Source organism: Netta rufina (genome assembly GCF_964035555.1).
Source record: "Netta rufina genome assembly, chromosome: 5".
NCBI classification, from domain to species: domain Eukaryota; kingdom Metazoa; phylum Chordata; class Aves; order Anseriformes; family Anatidae; genus Netta; species Netta rufina.
This window is the reverse complement of record NC_140128.1, coordinates 50,582,264-50,605,919: the sequence shown is the minus strand read 5'-3', so window position 1 is coordinate 50,605,919 and position 23,656 is coordinate 50,582,264.

Below are 23,656 nucleotides of genomic sequence, written 5' to 3'. Positions count from 1 at the left end.
CCTGGGGTTTTTCAGAGAAAAATTCAGACAACATATATCAAAATTGCTTAAATGATTCAGTGGCAGATAAGGGGGACAGTATCCTGGGTTTCTTCCTGATTCATTTTCTGTGAATTCATCATTTGTTTTTCTCTACATTTTTAGTTAAAGGCAAATTACTACCAGAACAAATTACCAATGGATGTATCAGGTTCTCTTTTAATAATACTCAAAGATATGAGTTGTACCTGTGAAATATACTGTTTTGAAACAATTATTATTTGATAACTATTTGACTTTATGTAGAAATTACTGACTTTAAGATTTTTCTTCTGGAGGAGATTTGACTAGATGGCTCTAATGGCTTCTTATGGCCTTTTGTGACATTATAAACAGATAATATAAATATTTGCTCAGTGTGTTATCAAAGATACTACTGAATCTTTCTCTCACAATGTTTTGCCACAATACTGAACATGAGTCCATGAAAGGACAAGAGGCAGTTGGCTCAAAGTGAAATACGATACTGCAACACATTGCAGTATTGCTGTACTGTACTGTATTGGCTGAATACTGCAACACATTGCCCAGAGATGTTATAGACTCTCTATCTTTGGAGATATTCAAAACCCTGAGCAACCAGCTGTAGCTGACCCTACTTTGATCAGGGATTTGGACTGCACAGTCTCCAGAAGCTCCTTCCAACCTTAGCCTCCTGTGATTCTGGGAGATTCACATGCATCTAATACAGATTAGTCAAGTGAAAGCTCTGAAGAATTTAAAAATGAAAGAGAAAAGGAAAAATAATAATAAAAATAACACATGAAGAACATTTCTCTCCTGTTGTGGTCCACATGGATTATATTCTGCTGCATCCTAATTACTTTTGTTCCAACTGGATGGTTTTTCTAATGAAAATTAGGCTGTTTTCTGCCCTCAGAATGTGTGAAAGGGATCCAGTGAAAGCAAAGTTACTGGCTTTGTTAGATATCACCTTATATGTATGCAGCAATGCAAATAAGCAACAACGCAAAAAAGTAAAAGGAAATTTGGTAAAAAGGGAAACATGATGAGATGCTCCACATAAACTGGAAGTTATAAGCAGCAATTTAGCACAACACTTTAGAACAGATAACATGAAACTACAAATGAGGAAAACAGAGGTTGGCAATGGAAAAATGTTAAAAGTGAAATGATCAAAATACTGGAGAATATTCAGTGTACATGGAAAGACAAGGAGTGAAGGATGCTGTCAAGTTCTCATCCCCAAGATCTTTTACAATATGCATCTTGTGACTGATACAAACTTAGTCATTCTGTAATTGAGGGTTCATCCTTAATGGCTTAATGGTTTTTCATTCAGAAGCATCTCTCCCATTCAGAAGCTAGGTGCTTCTGAGTGGGAGACAATCATCAGAAAATATACAAGACAACAAACTGCCCCCTTCATTAAAACTATGCACTAAAAGCTTGTGCATGTTCAACACACACTTACAAACTGTCTCTTGGAAATCAGCATTTATATCAACTACTTTGGAAGCAGAAAGCTCCTTTATTCATTTAAATGAATGAGAAGTAGAAGTGATCATTGTAATTTATTTTATAGATTAGGAATTAAGAGCTTTCATGCAGGAACTGAAAACTCTAGATACAAGGCCTTCTCCAGGCTTCTGTTTTAAACACAAAATTTCCATCTTCCACCATCATGGCTTAACATGATGGTCTAAAAGGTAGGCTTGGGTGGGAATCGCCTTCCGACAGAAGCCATGTCATTGTGCAGTAAAGAACTTACTGTTGTCTTATACTAACAAATTAAGTAAAATTTACTAACAAATTGAGAATGTAATTTTATTTGAAAATGAAAAATAAAGACAAAGTCACTATTAAAGAGAATTCATCTGTGAATGGCAAATTGCATCCTAGAGCAAATGCACTCATTTTGCTCAAAGAAAGGATGTGATCTCCCACAGTTGAATAAAACTAGTAGGAAAAATAATTGCTTGATAAATCAGAGTAATTAAATTTTGCACATATGAATGCTACTGCACCTCAGTCTTCAGTGCAATAAGGCCAGCCCTGTAGCACAGAAACAGTACATAAAGCTCAGCCCTTTAGTCCCTGAAAAATCTATTACTGAAGGAAATGGTGCACCTTTTCTGTTAGGTCTTCATTAACAAGGAATGGGAAATCATTCTCACAAAGCTACTGGAATCAGAGCAATCAAAAACAGTGGTAACACTGTCTAGTTCCTGCTTAGCTCCTGCCAATATGTCACCAATCATTAGTGTGTCTTCCAGAATATTATTTTTTCTTAAACCTCATTTTAAAGCAATAGACTCCTTTGGAAACCTGATAGGTCATCTGTTGGTAGGTCTGCCTTACATGTTAGTGTTTGTGTAGAAGGTAAATACCTCAATGTCCAGTTACTACCTTCCATAGGACAGATACTTCCCCATGCGATTTTTATACTTTAGAGATGCTCTGATTGCTTTGCATTAGTACTGAGAGAAAGCTTTTATAATGATCCCTTCAAATTTAAAAAAATAAATTATAATTTATTAGCTGTTCAAAATATTTTGTACTTAGGGTATCTAACTACAGCTATATACATGTAAGTGTCTACACATGCATCACTTGTTTATACTCTGTTATGCTCTGCAGATATCTAGCCAATGTGGCCCAGAGCACAATTCAGTTTACGCTAACTCAGGGAACCAGCAGCTGCTTAGCTGAATCACTTGCTCAGCTCCAGTGACTACACACTAGATTTTTATTGACTCTAATATGGGCCCACACAGAGGGAGGCAGTACTATATGAGACTAGAGAGAGTAACCTGCCTGTTCTCTGGTTGGCAATGGGTTTCCTAGCCCCATCAGGATGTTTCATATACTCCAGGGCATCAGAAATGGCAGCAGTTCCTTCTGTGTGGGTGACTGAAACAACACTCTAGCCCACAAACAAAATCCTACATGTAGGCATAACAAATTTAGGTATTTCTGTTGCTATCTGAATATCTGGAATTTGGGTACTTGAACAGGAGCTTTAACTAGAAAGGCATTGTTATTACCATAGTATATGCATCACTGGTAAGAAGTGGCTTATGATGGTTTCCATCCTGCAATTCAGAAGGAGACTAACAGGAGAAAATCACATCACAGGCGCACTCATATATGTCCCTCAAGAGTATAAGGATGAAGACAGCATCTGCTGTCTTCAGAACTGGTCAAGCAGAAAGCACAAGTAAACACTTTGAAAAGGGTTACAGAAAAGTGATTTCAGGGCTTAAGAGTAACTTTAAAGAATATCTACACAGTCAGCTTTAGACAGTCATGAGTTAACTCACTCCATATTTCGTATCAGCTCTCATTTGCAAGACATCTACATGTGTTATCGCAAGATAACATTTAAGCTAAAAATTCACACCTCAGCTTCTTCATTCAAATTTAGTAGATGGCAAATATGGAGAAACTTGGAGCATGTATAGAGTTAGCCAGTAACCTCTGATTGTTCAGATGTTTTCAAATACTTTGGTGCTAATGCCCTTACTGATAAATTGACAACATATTGGCAAATTGAGACTTCAGGCATCAAAATGACATGAAGCACTGAGGCACTGTATCCAGACAGAAGCACAATGACATATTAGGGGGAGAAAAAACAAAACAAAACAATGATGTATTGTTTAAAAGAGAATTTAAGAAAAAAGAAAAAAAAATACCAATAACCTAATATTGTGTAAAAATCAGCTCCCTAAACCAATTTCCCTAAAAAGGTCACCACCACAGCATTTTCATAGGCATTGACCATAGTATATATGATTACGGATGTAATAAATATACATAGGTATACAATGTAATTTATCCACCAAGTGGTTAGCTATTGTATTGGATTAGATTTTATTAGACAAATGAGTAAGGTCTTTGAGCTTCTTCCCATTCTACATCTTGTGACTGCGCCATGTTTGGCAAAAACTGTAGTGTCCACCGAGAGAAAGAAGACGTGCTGCAGATGCTTGATTACATTTTTTTTTCTTACTTGACTGCAGTGTCTGCTCTCTGAAGAAAGCATTTCATGCAGTAAACTACTGCAAATGCTCAGAATAGGTTGAATTACTCAATTATTACCTTGCTTGTCCTTTTTCCCTAAATAGCTTCAAATTTGCCTCCCAATCTACATGTATATAATCCTGAATATTTATCAGCGATATCTTCTGTCTCCAGACAGGGACAACACTTCTGTTTTGCTCCAAGATTGTTTTCCTTCTTTTCTAAAACAGTTCTCAATGTCTATATGTAAGATTGTTATATTGTTTTTGTAAGGCACTTATTCTTGAGATTAGTTCCTGTTTTTTGCCTAAAGGATGACATGTTCAATGAAGTTTCCAATCTCTAAAACAGGGTGAAGAAGAAATTATATCTCCCATTTTCAGAATCAAAAGAGCAACTGATGACAAAAAGCAAAATTAAAAAACAAACCAAAACAAAACAGGTACTTTAAAACAATATGGTTCATCAGAACACTGCCTTTAAGGGTCAATGCATAATTTATCTTAGTGCACATGCAGGGTGAGGACTGCAAAGAAAGACTAATGAGCACGGCAGAAACATACCCTGTAATTCATCATCATAACAAAGCATAGCACAATTATCAGGAATTTCAGCTGCTTGTAGTCTTAACACAATTACATGGAAACAAATTGTTTGGTCTGCTCTGTTTGAAGTGCGAGAATGCTGGGACAAAAAATAGAACAGGATTGTTGTCACCTACATACACAAATCACCCTTTTATGATATGACAAATGTACATTTTCTTTGGGGGTTTTGCACTGAAATTACTTTCAATGTCTGCCCAAGTAAGTCTCCATATTCTGCAACAGGACATGTCACAGAAAACATAGGAAGATGATGCAGTTGGCTATAGATGTTGAGGGGTTAAACCCCAACACCTTTCTGATGCTTGCCAAAGACTTTAATACAGCAATAACTCTCACGCAAGACTGGAAGAAAGGGAAACCTTTAATTAGCTGGAATGTACTTACTTAAAAAAATAAATAAATAAAATAAAAAATCTCTGCTTGTTTTTTTTTCTTACTGAGAAAAGACTAACATCAGCATCATCTTGTAAATAATTGGGTTTGGTCCTGTTCCTGGTTTTCAGCTATCTGGAGTACAGTTTAGGCTGCTGTTTATTTGACTTTCCTCCCAGAGGACCACTCTTCTGTAGGAGAATTAAAGCTGTGCAATGCTTACACAGACATTTCTTGCACTTCTGATAGCAGAGAACAAGACCCATTCTGAGTAAGCACAGACAATGTAATAGACAATGCTGCAGGGAGCTGCTGGGGGCTCACATGCCTGAGAGACATAACACCAAAGGCCAAGCACCTGCTGAGAGAAGCAGATAGATTGCCTATGCTATCAGAGATCTCCACTGTGTTTCAGGGATCATGCTACTTAGGTAAAGTGGGACTTTGAGAGCAAAATTCTAATTAAAATAAGTTGACGTTACATAACGAAGCTTGAAAGGGAAATTTTCTGCCATATCCCTTAGTGACTAGAAGCTGCCTTTCTTTAAAGCATTTATACAGCTCAACCCTAGCAATTTAATGGTTGTGAGATGATAAGAAAATAAATTAGATTTTGGTACACTGTAGTCAAATTAATTGCAAGGGTATACGCATAACTTAGCACTTAAGATCTTTACCCTCATGGTGACCCATACCAACACTAAGGTACCAGTTTTTCAGGGGAGGCTGGGTAACACACGGCACCCAGCTGATTTTTAGAAGACATCACCATGCTGCTGAAATGTCCTGTATAGAAATATTGTGTTTCAGGAAATGACTAACTCCACCAGGTTGTCCATTGTGGTTAGGACTGCACTGGTGAGGCTCCATTTGGCCAGGGAGCAGATTTAGCCCTTCTTTTTTATTTTAATTGGTTTGTCTCTGTTGCTTTCATGTTGCTCATTTACTTTATTGATCCTGTCTTTCCTCCTGTTTCTCTGTTTCCTGGTTACTTCTAGATTAGCACCAGGATGGGAACTCCCATGGGGAGTCCCACTTGGGCACTTCCTACCAAGTGAACCAGCCAAACTTGGCAAAGGGAAGTTCCTAATGTCTAAGGAAATGGGGAAAATAGCTGGGATGGTCCCTCTTGGGTGTCATAGATTTGGTGATAATCTGTCATACTGCTGTAAAGTCCAGGTAACAGTGCAGCCTCTATGCACTGCCAGTCCTTCTCTAAATTATGCCCATATATTTTATTTTATTATTTTATTTTATTTTATTTTATTTTATTTTATTTTATTATTTTTAATTTAATTTTATTATTTTTATTGTTTATTCCAGTATAACTAGAAGGTAATCCTCACTCATATTTTCAAGAAAGTATTTCTGTCTGCTTTTACCTCATCAATAAAAATATTTTCTTATTTGTGTTAAGGGGCTATATGGATGCAGCCTCACTAGCTGCCAGACACTGGCACAGAAAAGCCCTTAATCTTTTACATTACAACCAGGCCACTTGTTTCTTTCATTCTATTATTCCTACAGACACAGCACCCCAGAGAACATCTCCAGAAACACTCTTCCTCCTTGCTATCAAGGTTGCTTCTGGACGTTTGTAGATATTTACCTGTTCTCTGTCAGTAAGATGAAATACATTTCACTTTCTTTTGCACTTTCTCTTCTAATAACATTTTTTTTTTTTCTGAATTACCTCCAGTTCACTGCACTGTTAATTAGCTTTTATGCATTACCAGAAACAGATGCATCTCAGCAGTAACTTAAGTGATTTCTCTACTGTTGTTTTAGTTTCGATTCATAAGACCTCTTAAACTATTTTAGTCAAATTGTTTTCCCCCTTGTAATATGTTAGCATTTACATAACATCCCTCATTCTAAAGTATCACAATGAAGATTTTAAAAGGGCAGAACAGCTGAGGAAAATAAAAGGCTAGATACTAAGATTTATCTTTGCCTGAAATACTCAGGTTTGTCAAGAAAATATAACATCTCATTATTTGTCAGTGTAGTATTTTATACATGTCCTTTGTATTATTAAACAAGAATATCTGAGCCTCATCTTAAATCCCAATGTAATGGGGGTTTAAGCATTTAGCAATACTGCTTTAAGCCGAAGTTTCCTATCCCAAACCCCATAGCCTCTACAATACTTGTATAAGAGTTATGCATTATCACGGCAAGGATTTTTTCAGCAGATCACAAACAGTACACAGCTTTTCATGCACAGTTTGGGCACATATTTATAGGTGACAAACACTTTCATTTATTTTTTTTATTACCTAATTATTAGAGAGACAAAATGCATTAGCGAATAGTTCAAATAATGTCTGCACCTCTTAACATTACAGTGAACATGGCTAAAAATTTATTTAGCTATAGAATACATTTTTTTTTTTTTTTTTAGTGAAGAATGAGCCTGACTTACACAAATGTTGAATCATTTATAAGCCTGGGGCAGAGGTTTCCCAAACTGATGGTCTATAGACTCCTGGGGGTCTGCAGCTGGAGGTTTGCTGCTGTCTGGTTATATGATGATGTGGGGATAGAATACATTAATGAATAAAAAAAAATGAATAAGAAAATACATTTTAGCTTATCAATAACAATTTTGATAAAGACTGTAGCCCTACATTTTTTCCTAGTAAGTTTGTTCATTTGATTTTGATTTTGTCAGATTGTTTTTACTAAAGCTTTCTCTTTCAGACTCTTTTCTGTTTTCAGATTCATCCATTTCTGAAGAAAAAAAAAAAAAAGCTAGAGAAGATGTTATTTGTAAGGTATTTTTAATAGGATGGCAAGTTAACTGGGTCTCAGAAAAAGATACGAACAGATGTGTCATCTGTTCTAGGAAGAACTGTGTTGCTCCCTGAAATGCCAAAATGAGCATACGAGACAAGAAAGTAAGGAGAGGCAATGAAATAAAAGTATAAATTCATGGTTTGGGACAAAATCAGGAAGACCAAAGCCCTCCAAAACTTGAATTATGGAGGAAACTTAAATTATGGAGGCTCACACAAGGAGGGATTCTACAGGTCCCCAAGCCTACAAAAGGAAGTTTAGGGAAAATGTGGGTGATTTGTTTGGTGGAAGAGATAAGCTAGTTGGGAATAGCACTGGAAAGAATAAATGCCTCTTGTTTTTAGCCAAGTTTCAGTTCCTCATCTAAAGTACTACCTGTCCTGGTGCCTTATGGAAGATTTTTAGTTACATGGCACATTTAGAGAAAAATTAAAATTCTCTTAAAAGGAGAGACTCTGACCACCAGATTGTCCCCAGAAGGGAAGAGCCTAAGCGAAATCAGTGAGGCACAGTCACTGCAGTTTCAACTATTGTTTGTTTACTGCCCACATGTGGACTATGACCCCCAGCATCTTCAGAATAATACAGATCAATTTGATGAAAATTTGATAATTTTGGTGGTTTACCTTGCTGTTTAAGCTAGGTTATTTTCCTAGGAACACAACTGCCATAGTACAGCTGGTGTGTATAACCTGGCAAGAAAGACAGAAGTTAGAAGCATTTCACATTCATTTGGACTGTGGGTGGCTGAGGCTGCAGAGTGGACAGCCACTGGAAAGTCCTCAGTGTCTGCTCTTGGCCATGCTGCCACCACATCACGAAGGGAAAATGGGCCCCCAGCTCAACCTGGCAGATGACAGGGGCTCAAAGATCTTTTTGGCAGGAGAAAATCTGCAACCCAAGACATCTCAGTGGTCAAACCAATCACACAGACATCGATTGGAAAGAGTGGTACCCACCTACATTTCTAAGCAAAATAAGTGCATATTTTTTCAGCCCATTAGAGCTTAAAAACATGGTTGATTTTAGGATAACCCCATTTTATTTTTATTTTTATTTTCATTTTTATTTATTTATTTATTTTTATTTATTTATTTTTGTTAAAGAAAGATGTTCAACACTTTTATTTTGTCCTGCTTTAGTTAAATATGCCATAATTTCTTTATACATAAGTTTCATAACCAGCTTCTGGATTTGGCACAAGATTATACATGTAGAAGATTTCAGGCCATGGTTTTGCTATAACTTTTTGTCCATGTGACAGTTATTACTGGTCTCAAAAACGTATCCTAAATGACCTCAATGTTATCTTTTAAACAATGATGGATAAAATTGAGTTCAGGAATATATTCAAGAATATTTATTTATTAAAACATAAAAACTTTCCAATTGCAGAAAATGGGCACTCAGTTGTTCAAAGATAATGAGCAATTCCAAACTTTCTCAGTCTAATGAAAACTGTTCTAACTGCGTTAGTTATCTAAGTATTACAAATCGCACTGCAGGATATAAAAGATTCGTGTCAGTAGAGATTTAAGTTCACAAAAGTAGAACAATACTTAATGGTTAATGAACTAAATTGGAATGTTCCTTAAACAATTCCTCTTCTGTATCTTTGTTACGATGTATTTTATTTCACACAAGCCTTGTGAAAACCACAAATAGTTAAACAGGTTAGGGGCTAACTGCTATCCCAAAATTCAAGCAAAACTTGTAGGTGTCTACCTATAAGCTTGTGCTTCATAGAGCAAACTGATTTTAGAAAAGCAAGAAATTTTGAGAATCACTGCTTAGCACTAAGCTTGTAAGCAATAATGCAGAAGAGCAACTCTAATGAAAACAGCAAATTCAATAGGTAGAACTTTTTCCAGAAATGTAATTTTGGATACTGAACTACACTACAGTGAGAAGCTAAGCTCTGTGAAAGGTACACTGCAGTTTTTTCTGTCTTTGCTTTGGTTTTCACCTAGTGAGACTGCAATGAACATAGAAATAATAATTATATTGGCTTCCTTTATTTCTGGTCTCTCAATAGTTTCTCTCTTAAAAATGCAATGCCACAGCAACATTCCATGTCTTTTCTTTCCACATATTTTTTTATTATAGCGCTCCTGTGAGCTGTTCTATACTGTCTATGCCAGACAATAACCCAAAAGAACAAAAACAGGCTAACATTTGGAGAGAGAGCATGTGTGAGCAGAACTTCCAAACTGCATGGACATAAGGAGGCTTCTCAGTGCTATCTACGAATTCTCCTGCTAATCTGATGCTTGAGAAGATACAAAAAGCTTGTTTCAGTCATCAGTCTTTTGACTGATGGGTTCACACATCCACCACAACTGAATTTACCAAACTTTCTGTTTCTTCTAGATACATGGATGTTGCTCCCTCTCATCATTTTTTTTTTTTTTTTTTTTTTTTAGGCTGCTCAGACTATGCTGCAGTTCTTGCCTAACTAACAAGGTCAAACTTTGCAAAATTGTTGTTTTGTTTAGGTGGTTGTTGTTGCTGTTTTTCAAGATTTGTTGGATGACATAATTCCTTTAAAGCAAACAATTCTGTTTTCCCTAGGTTGTGGATTTCCTTTTTATTGTCTGTCACTATGCTCTTCACATATCTCACACTGACCTATGTGCATTTTCACTTAAGCGTACTTGTCTGGGCAACAGGTACATGTCTGATCAACCTCACCCTACCTTCATCCCTATTTCATGTTGTCAGCATGTGCCTCCTGGAGTTACTGCTTTCACTAACTCCAAACCTGATTTGCTACACAAACCTCATCCCTTCTGCCACCTTCAGAAAGCCAGCTAGCCTGGCAGAAGACAGCATGTCCCTATGCTACTTTATGCTGCCACAAACATTTGAGAAGCCCCACACCAAATCATATCAGGGAACCGGGGCAAGCTAAAGCTTAGCTAGTGAAAAAGTGAGCACCTTCAACAGTGCTGCATTATTCTACCTTCAAGTATTTATATTACTATGGAATCAGTATTCAGAACTTCAGATAGTCTGAGCAGGCACAAAGTATGAACAATTAATACTTTAAATACCTCTCAACTTAGTGATCTTGTTAGAGATCATAGTGTCTGAAGCAGAATGCATAATCTTTCCAGCTACCAGCCTGCAGTCTGATTTTTGTTCTCCAGGACATGTCTGAGAACCATCACTTCCTGTTAGCTCAGAGGTAGTGGTCTTTTCTCTGACAACTCCTTCTCCAAATGGGAGGGTGCCATGTCCAAAAACCGGGATCCCAGGTTTAGATGAACCTGAAACACCTCGGGAGCTTTGCCCATGTGTTCTCAGACTGATCAGGGATTTTCATTTTCCACGTATCCCTCATACTGTCTGTTCATCTTCGGTGAGCTGCAATTTTTAAACATTATTCAGGCAAGAAGATATTACAGACCATTTTATTTTTGGAGATGAGCATGAAGGAACAGAAGAGGAGGATATATTATGGTCTTTCTATGGAATTCACTCTTGTTTTTTAACATTTTAATCTCTTAATTTAAGTAAATAGCTAATTAGTGCATGTTTTCTTTTGCCTCACAGAAAAATTCATGAACATCATCACACTAAATATTCTGCTCACATGGAGTGATCCATACCAGGCCTTACACTTTGGTAGGTTTGCATATCAAAAAGTCAATTAACAGATATAGTCCATTTCCATATGTCTTCCTCTAAAGGTTACTGCAAAAACATTTCCTGAATATCCTTTAACAATTTAATGGCAGCCTGGCAATGGTATCATGACAAATAAATTTAAGTGACATACAGATTGCAGTGGCAGAATACAAAATATAATGAAGCAATGTATTTCTTATGGAGATGTGACATGAAAAACATTGACCTGTGGTCCCAAGTCATTTTTATAAGACAAAAGCTTTCTTGGTAATAAAAACAAATCAGTCAATGTTCTGAAAGACTAACATAATAAACCATCAGGGAAGCTATTCAGCTGTGTTAACCCCATTTAGTGAAACAGGAGCCATTATTATTCCACCTCTGTACTTAAAGTTTGGTGATAACATTAGCTGCACTATGACAAAGTAGCCTTCTTGATTAATGGGAGATACCTCCAGAAATGGCAGCAGGACTCAGCTTGGAAACACATGCTACCTTGCTGGTCATATTAAACAAAGCCAGCCTGACATTAGGAACACAGGGCCGGGCTTAAGAGACAGGACAGAATATTAATTGCAGAGAAGCTGAGGGTAGTGCAGTGCCCCTGCATGAAATGTTGCCAACTCAGAGACTTATATTAAGACAAGCAACTAGAACATGAAGTGGATGAAAGAGGGGTCAAGAGGTGCAGATATTTTGCACAGGAAAAAAAAAAAAAAAAAGAATAAAAGTACCTTCAGTCCATGAATCCCAAACAGCTTCTCAATGGATAGAAACAAAGCTGCTTTGCAAAAGAAACAAAAACGTGCCTCGTGATTTTCTTTGCAAGGTAAGGAAGTTGTGTTGCTTCTTTTTCTACAGGCACTGAAGGTGGGAAAAGAAATTAAGGGATTTACAAGAAATTTGTCATGTAGGTAGAAAAGGATCACAGGTTTTTATAACAAACTGTGCTTTTTAACTGTAAGCTCAGCCTTCCCCACACACTCAGCAGCCATCATTTCCTGAGGAGCTGAAATGTCGGAATGATTCTTTTCTTTACCAGACTCAGTCTCATTTGCAAGTATGTTTACCCTTCTGGTTTCTAAATGAGACAGTATTTGGAAATATCAAGGCACCAGGGAAGAGATCATTGAAGGAATTCTGATCTGAACTGGAAATAACCTGCTGGAACTTTTGCAAGAGAGCCAGGAGACTTCCTTTTTAATCATTCCTTTCATTTTCATGATGTGTTTTTTGGACACTTTACATTATTAACAAAACAACTCTGACCTAATCTATACCACAATCAACTCTACTAAATCCAATCAGAATTTTGTCAATTTGCACAGGGTCCAGTCAAATAAGCACACACACACACAAAACAGACAAGCAACAAAAAACAAGCAAAGGCTGTCCACTGGGAATTTGTGGGATATACCACAGAAACTGGTAAGCCATTTGACTGAGAAAGGAATAAATGAACACTCACAGCAGAATGATAGAGAAAATGAGATAAGTGAAAGGAGCAGATAATATGAGAAGAGCTGAGAAAGCTGAGAAGAGCATCAAAGATAAAGACATGCAACATTTCCGCATGATTCTGCATGATTAGCAACATATAAAATAGCTATGACTGAAAAGGCCATATAAAGTGAGAGTGTTTGAAAGTTCAGCTCAAATTCAGAGGAGTTGTTCCTGCGGATGCAACATGAACAGCTAATTACGATAGACATAAAATGGAGAGATCCTGCTTGAATTCAGGTCTACCAGGCACTGCACAAGCAAATTAGTAGACAATTTCATGCCTTATCAGTTTAAAATATGAAATGATATGGGTAGACAATGAAATAAAACTGAGCAAAAGAAAATCAGTCAATGCCACTGTTATGAGATCTACGCGTGAAACCAGATTATAAGTCATTCTATCAGGAGTATCAGCAGGTGCTACATCAAAACATATCACAGGAAGAAAATGAAGGGCTTTACCTCCATAGAAGCCAAAACATTCAAATATCCTGGACTGCAGGAGAAAATCCGGTCTCAGCAAAGATGAAAAAATTACTATCCATCATTAACTGATAGTAACATTTAACTGTGACTCCTCCTTAAAATTCTGATAGCTTCTCAAGTGGAAATTTGAAACACCGTAGCATTTTTAAATATAATGTCTTAAAAAAATAAAATGAAATTTCTAGTGCAAAACTGAATTTACATAATCTAGATAACTGCAGTTTCAATTCCCCATCAAGAATAATTGCCAGAAAGTGCAACTATGATCACAAAAGAAGTTTGCTTTAAGAATTTGTCACTTGTGATAGTTATTATAGCATTTTACGTACTTAGATCTGTTACTACCATTTGGATAGATTTAAGTGATCCTGAGTTTGTATATAGTCACTAATCAACCTTTCATAAAAGATGCATGTTATTCAGATGCTTACAATCAATTAACTTTCAAAGGGACTACAGATTTACAAAAAGAGCCTATAAGCCTTATTTTTTAATCCTTAGTTTGTGCAACTGAAATGTAATTTCCACATATATATTGTCTAACTTTTGTAAGAGCCTAGTAGAATGTTCTTTCCTCTTACTGCTACTGATAGAACAGCTCCTTCTGTTACAGACTCAAATACAAAGACCACAGTGAGATGGCAGAGACCTGCACAGGAATGCCTTCCATTCCTCAGTCCACATCCTTTGCTCTATCTTTCATATAAGCTTGGCGCAGAAGCTCTCATTAAGAAAGAATGCAAAGATATTATTGCATTTCTTAGAGACCATTTGATTGGGTTGCTCAAAATTATTGTAGCCGGTATAAGCCCCCTGTGTACTAGCTGCTGTGACTTATTTTGCTGAAGAAACAAAGTGGTGTGAGTCCTTCCTAAAGGTCAGCCTTGCACCCTGCTCCTGAAAAAGCAGGAGCAGAAAACACAGTTCCCCAGGGGACACTCTTTCCCTGTGCCAAATCTTTATACCCTTGTGGCTTCTCTTTCTCTTCCCAATGGAAAGAGCAGATCCAAGCTCCATCTTTGGTGCAGCAAAATTCAGTTTTGCTTGCAGTGCTGAGAAACTCTGAATTAACTTCATTCAGGAAGATTATACTGTACCTTTCTCCAAAGGGAGCCAAGAAAGTGTGTGATCAGACAGTCTTCCTCTATTTACACAAAACAAAACAAAAATATTAAGTAGATCTCACATTTGGCACTGTCAAAATAACTTAGAAAATCTGTATAGACAAACTGAATGTAGATTCAAAGTGAACCACTTTGCTGTGGAAGGATTTATTCTCTCTTAATACCAGCTGAATTAATCTTGAATGGAAAGAGGAGCAAATAAAGATCTCATAAAATCAGATAATCAGAAATAAAGTTAGCAAGATAAAGCGAATGAGTGCATGTCTTGGCCACAAAGGCCTCTAGACAACCTCAGAAGAAAATCACCCAAAGGTGTTATAGCAGTTGACCATATTAAGGGAGTACAAGGATTGCAATGTATTGAAGACTCTCAATTCCCCAACTTCCTAGATGATTTGCAGACAGGGAAGGGGTCAGTGGTGCTTACCTCTTCTAGCAATTAGCTCGTCCTAGAAGAAGGGTCACAGGGCCACAGACCAGCCACCATCATTCTGCAGAGATGACTTCTATTGCTTCTTCTAAAACACCTCTCCAACAATATTCCTCTGTGTCATAACATAACCTTTGGTAAGAATACACAAGAGAGTTAAACAAAACTCCCCATAGGTACAGCATAGGCCCTCTGGACTTTTGTGAAGTGCCACAGGAAAGAAGTGGCCATCATAATAGTTAATAGATGGATCTAACGTATTTTCCAGCTGCAGGAGAGCTCGATCTCTGCACTACTCCATGCACAAAATTCTCCCTAACCAGAACAAAACAAGAGTCTCCTCAGACAATAGCCACATGACTTCTTCAGCCAGTTTCATGTCCAAGTCCAAAATGAATTTATTTTGCTCTGGTTGGCAAACACTTAAAAAAAAAAAAAAAAAAAAAAAAAAAAAAAAAAAAAACTTAGATATTGCACTGAATAATTTGACCTAATAGCAGCCTGACTGACTCCCTCTCCAAAGGTGTTTGTGACATTAATTTCTGTCTCTTAGATGTTTTGACTTGCCTGTATTTTAGAGCAGAATGACTGTTTACAGGATATTATGTATACAAGCAGTTTTGCTCTTTTAAGTCTTCGCTCTGTGAACAGGGCTAGCCCTAGGCAAAGCCTAAGGCAGAAAGTGAAATACATTTTTTAAAGGCTGTTTGTTAATTGAGCCCTAAACTGCTTCCCTATTCCTTGCCAGTTTTATCCCAACATAAGAACAAATCAATGTTAAGGCACTCTGCCAGATGCAGAAGACTCTTACTTCCTTGACAGCTGAGATCTCTCAGCACTATCAGAATTTTGCTCAGCATCTAGCAGGATTCAACCCTAAATTGGCCACAATCTACATATGAATATTTTAATTACATATTCCTATGAAGAATGAAAGCAATCAGCAAAGCATAAACAACTAACAACTTGTAAACTGTGACAGTAAAAATTTTATAATTTCAGCCTGTTTATTATGTTTGGACATTACTATTTAAAAGCTTGTAGTCAAAGCCATAGCCAGCTAGTTGTCTTCTTCACAAAAGAAAGGTGACAGCTTTATCAAGACATTGCTGCCCTCCTGCACTGAGTGCAGAAAATGATGAAAAAATGAAGAGGTTTCTCATACCACTAGCCTGAAATGCATCCTTTTCATGAAGGCCACTAGACTGAAGTAGGATGATCAGTAGTCTTCGTGAAAGAAAACGTCTCCATCTAGCAGTAAGAGGATGTCAGAGAATTTGCTGAGGACCAGCAGGTCTCTGCTGTCAGACTTGCATCAAATGCCCTGGAATGCCATGAGAGGCCCAGCTCTTGCATCATTTCCAGGGTGACAGTGCCTAGAGGAGTCAAAAAAGAAAAGCAAACAAACAAACAAACAAACAAAAACAACCAGCCTCCACTGGGGATGGAGCCAGCTCCCAAAAGCAGAAACTCTCCAGGCATTATCTTTTGGCATTTTGTATTTGCTTCAGGACATAGCGATCCATTGTGTAGATCAAGAGACAGCTTTAAGAGCATCTTCTTACCACTTTGACAGTGGCTTTTGGCAGCTAGTATCTCCTTTGTCGCTCCTGTTGCACTCTTGCCCATCGATGTCCATGCTGCTACAGTGCTCCACTGTTGACATTTTACATGTTAAATATATATAGTTTATTACATGCCAGGCTTTCAATATACTCCCAAGATTCTTAAGTGCCATTATAGCTTCTAATGCACTTTGATGGCAGTTTTCCCAGTTGATTCTATGATTCTTCTGTTATAGAATCATAGAATATCTCAAGTAGGAAGGGACCCACAAGGATCATCAAGTCCAACTCCTGTCTCTGTAGTCATTCAACATACTAGAGTTAGTATTTCACCAGCTCTGTTTCAGCAGTGTCTGATTGTCACCTGAGAACAGCTGCTGCTGTGCTACTCACAATAAGGGTGAGTATATCATGCAGTGAGCATCAAATACAAGAAAGGGCCTAATACCTTCTACTACTTCTGCACTATGACACAGTTGGACTTGAAATTTATTTTCATAGTCATGAAGATGATTTACTTGTATGCAGTTTTAACAGCACCTTTCTGAATCACCAGGAGGCTGGAGTATTAACTCCAAAAATCAGATCAAAGTTCACAGATGGGAGAGATCTAAAATCTAGTATCAGCTGTTGGTGCCAGCAATTAAAGACAGCACTGATGGCCTAGTTGTTAATATCACAACACGTCAGACAGCCAGGGGTGGGGTGCCAGCAGACACAAGGCAGCCCAAAAAAGAGTCAATGTAATGTCAAGAACCAGAAAAGAAAACAGAAAAAGCCAGGAATGAAGTAGTGCAGAGGATCTTTGTTGAACATGCAAAGCCTAAGGCACAAGAGCAAGGGATAGGTAATTACGGGCAGCCTAGATGGAGATTTGAGCTGCAGTAAAATAGAAAAAGATGGTGAAACCTTTAGGATGAACATGAAAATAGAGTGAGGTGACCCTGGCAGAGCCTTAATACTGTGAGTAAATGGATTCTAAGAAAGAGCTTGATTGAGCAGCAGTCCAAATAGCTGGACTGAGCAGAAAGAATTTAAGCAATACAAGAGGAAACAGACTAGAAGACATTTTCAGCATTTTCTTCAGAAAACTCACTCTGTATAAATCATTTTTTAAAGCATCATTCATCTCTTTACCAGACTACCAAACAGCCAGGCAAAGCTGGGGAATAAGCCTGTTTGGTACAGCAAAGATCAAGGTGATTTAAGAGGGAGAGAGACAACTGCTTGGCTAGTTTTCCTTGTCTTTATTTTCTACTTTAGGTGTGAACGAGAGGAAAAGTTCTTAGTAATAGAAATAAAAACATTCATACCTTTCATACCCATAATAACCTCATGAAAAAGGCTAAGCCAGAGGGGAGGTAAAAGCTGCGGTTTCTGTAGAGAGTTTAGCCGTTTGTATATATAGTATCGTAACAGTCAACTCTGGGCCAAGGAATTAGCAAGTGGTAAAAACAAGCAAAAAAAAGACAAAAAGAAAATCAGCCTTCAACCCCGCTCTTAAACCAGTTTTGTTTTGAGATGGGTTCTTTGGGAGGCTTTTGTTTTTCTCTGTCTTCTTTTTTATATTTCTTCCTCCCCCTCCTTTTTTTCCCTCTCTCTTTCTTTTTCAAGGGGTTATGACTGGTAAATAGAGAAGGACTTTCTCAGTGTCATAAGGATCATCATCATCCACCACTGAATTGTGCTTCAATGAAAATAAAGACCATAAAATTAAGATTCCAGTCCAGCGATTTGATCTATTAAATAGCAGCTTCCCATTCCCACCTCACCAAGCCTGCTTCCTCCATTAATATGTTTGGACTGTGTTCAATGTACGTGTTCATCTAATGTTCAGAAACACCCAAGTTTCTGTGCAACTTCCACTGATTCAGTTCTTCTATGTTCAACAACATCCTATACAAAAGTCTACTGGCTAGGAACTTCTTTCTGGATGAAGATGCCTTCCTCTCACCCCTTCCTTATTCTGCTTTTCCACACCATTGTGAGATCTCTCAAAAGAGAATAAATCTGACACTGACATGACATTTTCAGTTTAACATTAATATCTTACTCCCCTGCTACTGAAAGCTTCATCAGTTTCCAGAATATTTTCAGTCAGGGTAATGAAATTTATTTATTTATTTATTTTGTCTTAATGCTCAACTTTAAATCATCTGCAGTCATTCCTCTTACTTTTAAAAGTGACCGGGCTATTGATTAAGAATGTCCTAAGTTATAAAATAAAACAAGGTCAAAATTCATGTCATATTGCAGCTCTGACCTGTTCCATCAGAATGTCACCATATTTCCTAAAAACTTTGATGAACCTAATTAGAGTCAAAGGTTGGGACAGGAACCAGGTGAGTCTCAAAGACTTAGTAAAGTTTTGTTCTTTCACTGAATAAACTGTTAGGGAATTTGGTTGAGTTTTGCTATAAATTAGATGCTCATTCATGTCACTAATCAAAGTAAATTTCAGAATGTGTGAAATCAGACTTTTATGGTGCATTAGTATCACTAAGGTTTATTATAAGAACTACAGAGAGATATATCACTATAGAGAGGCATAGAAAGATCCAAGAACTTCCAAATCTAACATAAACATGATCAAGTATAGGATGAAGAGAGTGATTTGAACACAAGAATGCCTTAATCCAGTGCACTTTTTATTGGCCTAAACTTTGTCCTCATGACTTTGGTAAACCTATGCCTGACAATTTTACTGTTATGAACAATCATCATCATCAGTCTGATTCTTTCTGTCTTTGGATAGTACATTTTCCCTAGCAAGATCTTGAATGTCATGACAATGTTTAGATAGGTCCTCTGTAATGTTTAAGACAAAGACTGTTAAAACATTTAAAAGACATGTGTGTGTAAGAGAGAGATTGAAATTACATATAATAAATAGCAATAGATAGCCCTTACATGAACCCATGGCTGAATTCATTCTAAGGACTCTCTCTTTAAGATGTCGATGTTAATCCCCTTGAGCAAATTACCTCCTTTGTGTTTAGTCTAGGGCCATCAGTTATGCAATGTATAATTCACATGGCTGTCAAAATCACCAGCATTAGTAATCAAAAATCATCCAGGGCAGTCATAGATAAGCAGACTTCATCTCTGGATTCAGACGTCCTATCACTACAAGGTTGAGAGGAATCAACTTCTCCCTCCTGATTTAGTATAAAGTTGAAAAATAAACGATCAGGAGAAATTTCATTCCTCAGCTTCAACACTGCAAACAAAACCAAAATGAGTGAGTTTTTATTGGAATAAACATGGCAAATAGCAGTTTCTCACCAAAGGGATATCTGCAAGTTACCTGTTGTTATCTGTTATATCTCATTAATAATGTACTATATTACATAGAGATTGTTAACAGATTGGCAACAGGTGATTATGTAAGTGGTCATTGGAAAGGACCTGAAAATGAAAACTGTGAGATATATATATATACATAGATGTATATTGATCCTCCAAAAGGTCCAGTCCATAAACAGCACATCCTGGGATTTGGTTCATGTTATACTCTTTAGAACTATATCATAAAGATTGGATTGGGCACACAAGTTATTTTGGTTTTAAGGTGTTTTACTATTTATAAAACACAACTATCTACTATATACAACTATCAAATACAAAACTGTTTCAGCTTGAAAAGTTGCTTAGACCTGAAGTAACACAATCTAAAGCTATGTAGTATTAATAGGCATTCCAGACTGAAATCTCTTTACCAGTACATGTAACATTTTGATGATAAAGGCAACATGTTAATTCAAAATACTATTTGAATTAAAGTTAGATCAAGTCCCCTCTTTGACCCAGCTTTTCAGCAACTAGTTGATTTCCTTTCATTGGGGGGTTTAGTTCATAAACCTTATGGGTTTCCAAGAGTTCCAGCATTTTTTAACAAATCATTACAGCTCTCTATTAAGAAAACTGAAAATTAAAACCCTTAGCTACCAGCTAAAATGTTTTAGAGCCAAGTTAACTTGTCATTGCATTTGTAAAAGTCGCATCTTACCAATCAATGTCACACTCAATGAAATAAGTTCACTCAGCCCACAAGGAACAACTCCCTGAATCCGGAAAATTCTGAATGCAGACTGAAAGCAGATATGGAGAAGCAGCAAAGAAGGACTGCACACTATGTGAATACCAGCTCCTCCACCATCATACTAACTATGCTCATTATTTTCAAGAGCAAAAATATTCCAAATACAAATAACACAACAACAAACTTCAGAGAAGGGAAATACTGCAAACATACAAAAAGCTTCCCAGAAAAGGCACTGTAATTCAATGTGAGATACAATGATCCTCGCTCTCAGCACAAGACTTTCAAGAAAGCAAAACAGAAGATATGTAAGCTTCCAGACTGAGACTTGCAAAGAGTCCAGTAACAAAACACAACTGATTTTCTGATCATAAGAACACAACAGATTACAACTAAGTACAATTCCTGTAATTTTGGAAGGAGAAGTCTGAGATGGAGAAGTAGAAGGAGAGGAGGAGACATGACCATTTCTCACTCTATACTAATTCCTCCACTGACTTTCTATTGTGGGAGACTTTGAAATCTACAGTGAAATGTAGAGTTTGAAGGTCACTGATATCTACACATCTCTCTAAAAGTGTACCTTGAGCTAGTTACCTTAAGATTCCTGCAGGAGAATTAATATTTATTAATTAATAAATTAAAATTAATATTAATATTAATTAATATTTTTAGGCAGGATTCTACATGGGCATGAAGAAACCAAATGAGATTTAATAAGAGCAAGTGTAGAGTCCTGCACCTGGGAAGGAACAACCCGAAGTATCAGTACAGGCTGGGGGACGACCTGCTGGACAGGAGCTCTGAGGAGAAGGACCTGGGGGTCCTGGTGGACAACAGGTTGACCATGAGCCAGCACTGTGCCCTTGTGGCCAAGAGGGCTAATGGGATCCTGGCGTGCATTAAAAGGAGCGTGGCCAGCAGGTCAAGGGAGGTGATCCTGCCCCTCTACTCTGCCCTGGTCAGGCCTCATCTGGAGTACTGTATCCAGTCCTGGGCTCCCTGGTACAAGAAAGACAGGGATCTCCTGGAAAGAGTCCAGTGGAGAGCCACAAAGATGATATGGGGCCTGGAGCATCTTCCCTATGAAGAAAGGCTGAGAGACCTGGGTCTGTTCAACCTGGAGAAGAGAAGACTGAGAGGGGATCTCCTCAATGTATATAAATATCTGAGGGGTGGGAGACAGAAGGATGTAGCCAATCTCTTCTCAGTGGTTTGTGGGAATAGGACAAGGGGCAATGGCTGCAAGTTAGAGCACAGGAAGTTCCGCACTGACATGCGAAAGAATGTCTTCACGGTGAGGGTGACAGAGCATTGGAACAAGCTGCCTAGGGAGGTTGTGGAGTCTCCTTCTCTGGAGATATTCAAGGCCTGTCTGGACAGCCTGCTCTGGCGGGGGGGTTGGACCTGATGATCTTTCGAGGTCCCTTCCAACCCCTACAGTTCTGTGATTCTTCTATTTTGCCCTTCTGTTTTACAGTACAGTAAAACTTCACTCAGAGTCCTGTTCATCTACATTGATCATAAAGGGACTATCAATGATTGACTGAGAAGCAGAACTTTACATCATAGATCTCTGAGATTAGATATGCAAAAGGTTACCCCTAAGGTTCACAGAAAAAGTGTGTAGACTTTTCTGGCACAGAGAAAAGGGAAATCTTGGTCAGAAAACACTGTGGGGTATGCCAGGGGGAAAATAAATAAATAAATAAAAGCAACTAAAAAAGCCACCCTAAATAAAAATAATTTTCTGTCTGATGTCCCCAGATCAAGTTGATATCTGGCTAAGGTTGTGCAATGTACCTGTTAGACCTGAAGAACTCAGATGTACTAGGCAAAGCCCAGATGTTTTAGGCACACAGGCATCCCTAAGACATTAGACATTAGGATGCCCTATAAATTAGGATGTATTACAGAACGTCCCTGCACTTACTGTTACTAGTAGGGCATCCCAACTCTGTATTTCATTTTGGATTGCCCTATCTCCCCAGGCAAACCTCTCTGCCAGCCATATAATTCACCAGGTATTGTCTGCAACACCCAAGCCCTTTACTGGATATAGCCCAAACCCCATTTGGCATTTGGACTGTCCCTCACTGATTTTTCTGAACGAGATTCCCACAGACATTTGAAAATTATTTTTATACCACATTATAGATACAGAAATTTCTTTCAGTAGGTAAACAAGCAACATAATACAATCGTATTTTTATTCCCATTGTCTTTATTCCCTCACAACATGCTTAAGTATTCCCTAGAGCATATTATTAGATACAATATAAAACCATGACTGATTATAATGATGAGTGATGAGAGAAAAGTGTCCTGGCAGGTGTCTAATAGAATGTAATCACTCGACAGGAAGCGTCTGGTACCATTCAGTAACAATATCTCTCAACCTCAGATTTTTTAATTTTTTTTTTCAGATTTCAATATCCAGAAGCCATCCATCCCATTTTCTTTCAGTTTATAAAATTTTGCTTCCTTTTACCCACAATTATTGACAAGACTATTATCTAAATGAATATTAGTGCTTTCTTAATTAGCAGACAATTCAGCTGTGAATCGCACACAAAGCCTTGTCTATTTTAATAAATGGTTACATTGCTTTACCAGTGCCTAGCGATTAATTACTCAGAAACTGCATTTCTTTTTTCCATGTGGTATTTTCCTAGCATTTGCACTGTGCTTTAACCCATGGAATTGTCAAATAGACTGAGAGTTTTATTCCCAACCTAGGTTTCCTATGAAATATCAAAAAAAAAAAAAAAAAAAGAGGCAGTTAATGGCTTGGAACAGGAATCCTTCTGTGCCCCTGATTTTCTGTCCTCACCAAGAGGACACCTGAAATCTGTCTGCCTCAGTGCAGTTAAGTTACCTGTATACTTCTCTACGAATCTGTTCATCTCAAAATATTTTAAGACTTCTACTTACATGTCATTTCCCCCTGTTTTCATATGGCTTTTTAGTATGTGTAAACAAGAACTGAGACCTCAGGCCTGATTCTTCTTTACATTTGTTCACAACAGCAAATATAAGGCAAGACTAACTCTTCACAGAAGCTGCCCAGG